Here is a 5,000-nt window from a genome sequence, read left to right as displayed (position 1 = left end):
AAGATGCCATTTACGAATTAAGTGATACGAGAGAGAGAGGGAGAGAGAGAGAGAGAGAGAGAGAGAGAGAGAGAGAGAGAGAGAGAGAGAGAGAGAGAGAGAGAGAGAGAGAGAGAGAGAGAGAGAGAGAGAGTGTATGATTTGAGTTTGTGTGTGTGTGTGTGTGTGTGTATGTGTGTGTGTGTGTGTGTGTGTGTGTGTGTGTGTGTGTGTGTGTGTGTGTGTGTGTGTGTGTGTGTGTGTGTGTGTGTGTGTGTGTGTGTGGTGTGTGTGTGTGTGAGTGAAAGAGAAAGAGAGAAAGGGAGAAAGAGAGAGAGAGAGAGAGAGAGAGAAAGAGAGAGAGAGAGAGAGAGAGAGAGAGAGAGAGAGAGAGAGAGAGAGAGAGAGAGAGAGAGAGAGAGGACAGGGAGACGAACGACGGGAATAACTGAGAGAGGCAAACGAAACAAGGTAAATATCTCTCCATTTTTCAAAATAAATGTGTCATCTCGATATTGAAGCATATCATATATGTTTTATACGCCAATTCTGATATATTTTCGAATGTAACATTTGGTTCAATAAAAGTTGCAAAGTGCCAACACCGCTCTCTCCCAAACACAGCGGTGTCATACACATCTGAACTGCGTCATTCTTATGATCATGTCAAGCCGTGGATATTATGTTAGTTCGCTCTCGCCAAGTGCAGTATCATGTTGACGTCGGGCGCGGCAGAGCGGGTGCGCGACGCCTGCATCCAGCGTAGCAGCGAAACACATCAATTTAGTATGCGAGAATATTAGGTTTGTGGTGGCAGCGTGTCTGACAGCAGCATCACGTGACAGCAATTAGCGTGGCCGCCCCCAGCCCGGACATTAGGATATTAAGCTCTTCTGACAAAAATGATCTGAAACTACCATTAGCCTTGGCGTGGAAAGCATTTGTGAGATACTCTGCAGGTCAGGTAGGAATACAGGTCCAGGCAGGCTGCAGATACTGATGAAATTAATATGAATACATTCGTTAGTATAATGCAACTCATCATATAAAGTTAAAGCATGGGGATGGCAGTACTTCAAAATGAGGTTTCTGTGTGAAGCAGTAACACGTAGTTGGTCGTGTTTTCTTAAACAGTCTGCTATACACTAGTGTCCCTGCACATGCCCAGTGGTCCTTCTGTATCCCATTAATAGTCGCCGGACACGATAGAAACACAATAGAGAACTGTTTATTGTGATCAAAACCCCCCATTTTCATAGAGGGATGATTTTTACTTATAGCAATAACATACTCTGGAAGTCCTCATGCCAAAATCATACTGTAGAGCGTGACGGTTCGCAGTATGGCGAGCACGGGAAACTTCCACCTATTCGCACACCATTCACCTGGCCGAGGATGTTGCTCGCACCCAGGACCGGAGCCAGAGAATGTTCCTGCAGTTCAGAAACTTTTTGCCGGTCACACCCAAGACCACCTTCTTCACACCAAACCGTGCCATGTCTAACAGTAAAAAAAAATATTATTTAAATGTGAATATTGCAGCAATTCGGAGTAATGATGAGATACAATATATTTCTAATGGTAATACACGTGATGTCCAATACAGCAGAAAACCTCGATGATTTTAATAATATCAACGATATTCAACCATGTATCCTGCATATTCCTTACTCATGAAGAGCGCGACACTCCTTCCTCCTCAAGTCAAGCGCCAGAGGACCTTCTCAATCAGCAGCGTGATGTCCCTCGCAGCCAGGAACACGAGGGCGCCTCCCCAGAGCGTGTGTGTGTTCCCGCCGCCATTCACACCTCCGTCTTGCCAGGGTATAATCCCAGCGAACCTCCACACGGCCACGCCATTGTACCTGAGACCTGCAGGGAAATTAGATTACCCAAATGAAAGGCAACGAACCGAAGTCGTGATATCAATTTATAGCGCACAGATATTAGTCTCTTGCATAGGAATGGACTAATATCATAACTGGTGGATTTCGGGGGGGCAGAGGACTGCATTTTTAGTCGTTTCATATGCTAGAAGAGAAAATAAATTCCTGATCCCCCTCATTATTACACGATGCGAATACGCTGCAGCTCTGACGAATCGATAACCTTGGCAAACAGTCCCTTGGGCAATCGAACCAGTTGTTCCTTGAGGAGAAAGAGAAAACGGACTAAAGCAGAATTCAGCGACTGATTTCGGAATAAATCAAATCCGCTACAGTTGAAGTAATTAAAGGCCAATATTTAGCCGATAAATAACCTTTAATTACACATTAATCGCAGAAATGTGACATCTCTTTCCCCTCAAGTCTCCCCAAGTATTACTATTTTCTGACAAGCATCCTAGCGCGAGTGGTCCAACCGTTACCGTGGGCTTAAATTCAATTGCCTCCGACTGGAGTTAATTTTCGACGTACTTGTCCATGTCTGTCTCCGGGCCTTCGCACCCTCTTGTTTTTCCTAGCGGCTGTCCCTCTCGTGGCCACACTATCTCTCTTTACCACCTGTCATGGACAAAGGGACGGACAGGGACCCCACGTGCGCTTTGCGAGGAATAACACGGGGGCCCTCGGGGAACGAGCGGGTTTGCCGAGGGAAAACCTAAACCTCGACGAGGAGTTGCTCTAACATCAGAGAAATTAGACGTCTAACTGCATATCTTCTCATAAGCGTTTTCAAAGTCTTACCTCCCAATACGCAGTTCAGTGGCACCTGGATTTAGCTGTCACTGCCTCTCATGTCTGGCAACAATATTTCCCGAACCGCCACGATTTAAACTGTAGTGTTCCGTACGAAGTATATTAAACGCACATACTTTATATGAAATAATACGGTATTAATCTTTCTAGCATGTCTTTATACCTTTATCTTGCCACCTTTGCATGTGGGCTCCCTCACCCGCAAGACCTGCGTGTGGCTCGGGTTTGCGTTGTATATTTGGCCTCGACGGTTTTTCTTCCGTCACGGCGGACTGGCGGACCAACGACGCCAGCGCCCCGCACAAAGCCTTTATTTGTTTGGATTTATCACCCACGGACGTGTCGCTCTTAATGGACCAAGGAGGGGGTTGAGGGCGTTTCAGGGGGGAGGAGGAGGGGGTGGGCGGAGAACCACGAGGGAAAGGGGGAGAGGAGAGGTCTTTAAGAGGGGAAATTTAAGAGGGGAGAACCGGAATTCAAACCACAATGAAAGCTTTGCAGTATGTGTGGCACTGCAAGCGACTAAGGAGGACTTCCCCCCGGATACGAGACCGGATTACAGGGCCTTGATGATACTAATTCAGTTGGAAACAGGGAAGTAAAGAGAGAGGAAAGGGGAGGGGGAAGGGAGAGAGAGACGGAGAGAGTGACGAACGAAGGGAAGTTGAAAAAGAGAGAGAGAGGGTGGGGGGCGGGGCTGAGAGAGAGAGAGAGAGAGAGAGAGAGAGAGAGAGAGAGAGAGAGAGAGAGAGAGAGAGAGAGAGAGAGAGAGAGAGAGAGAGAGAGAGAGAGAGACAGAGAGAGAGAGACAGACAGACATAGGAACATAGACAGATAGATAGATACTGTAGATGTATAAATAGATATATACTGCAGATATATTAATAGATAGATCGATAGATAAATAGATGGCTATGGATAGAGATTGAGGTAGACAGAGATAGAGACAAAGAAGATGATTTATATATATATAAGTATATATTTATAATTATATATATAATTATATATATATATATATATATATATATATATATATATATATATACATATACATACATATACACACACATTCATATATACATACATGCATACATACTGTATGTATATATATATATAAATATATATATGTATATATATACACACATACACACATTCATACATACATACATGCATACATATATATATATATATATATATATATATATATATATATATATATATATATATATATATATATATAGTGAGAGAGAGAGAGAAAGAGAGAGAGAACGCAAGGAGGGCTTTAATATAGATACACGAAAGAAATTATGAACGACTGCCGTGGTAGCGCCGACGGCAGAGCGGAGTTCCAGAGTGTGGAGTTGACGCCAGGGAAGAGCCGACAGCGCGATGTGGTGATGCTGAGGAAGGTTAATGTAGTGATGATAACTAGAGATGGGCTTTGTTATTGCAGGGGCGCAGATGAAAGGGAGAGTGGAGCTGGGGGAAAAGAGCACTAAAAAGAGGTTGATATTACGAATTCTTTTGTGTTGTGTAAGTTTAAGGGACGTTGGATCTACTCCTTACTACCTTTCGTCGTTACCTTAGAGAGTTCCCGGTATAGAGATTAATGTTTGAGTCCTTCCTTCCTTTTTGCAATTCGTCACCTGTTTTTCTCTGGCTCTTATAACCTCCTCCACAGCAGACTATCACGGAATCAAGCGTCTTTTAAGCTCATAGGACGACGAAGGTGCAGTAATCCGTCTTTTGTCGAAGCCCATTTTCATGCCCCCTGCTTTATCCTCTTAGTTTTTCATGTCCTCTCTTTATCCCCCCTATTTCTATTCCTTTATCCACCTTTATGTGAGTCATCTTCGACGCTCTCCTGTGTTCTCCCGCCACGATCTGAGAATGTGACGAGTCCTGTATTGTCGCCGGAGAATTTATCTATCGCTCTGTCTGCCGGAACGTCTGTCTCAGATTTACAGTCGTCCGCCTTTGTTCCAGTCCATCTTTTGAAACTGTTCTTCCGTCCCCGCCATTTATTTTGTCCGGCCGCCATTTTGCCGCTTTTCCGTCGTCGACTTTTAAGCAACATTATCGTCCACGTAATCTTAACACCCGCTAATGTGCAACACTCCACTTTCGTAATAGCCTCGATGATATATAATAACCCCGTAAACGTGCATGGCTGGTGAGGTGGGCGATCGAAGCTCTGAGGAGAAAACCCTTTTAATTCGAATGATATACGTTTTTCTTCCTTGCGCTTATTCCCTTTTTATTATTTTTTCCACACCTTTCCAGTTAAGGAAGTTCCGCAACTACATCATGCTATTCCAGCTT

The sequence above is a fragment of the Penaeus chinensis genome, chromosome 11 (assembly GCF_019202785.1).
Source record: "Penaeus chinensis breed Huanghai No. 1 chromosome 11, ASM1920278v2, whole genome shotgun sequence".
Classification (NCBI taxonomy): domain Eukaryota; kingdom Metazoa; phylum Arthropoda; class Malacostraca; order Decapoda; family Penaeidae; genus Penaeus; species Penaeus chinensis.
The sequence above is the reverse complement of the archived record's forward strand: the minus strand, read 5'-3'. Positions refer to the sequence as shown.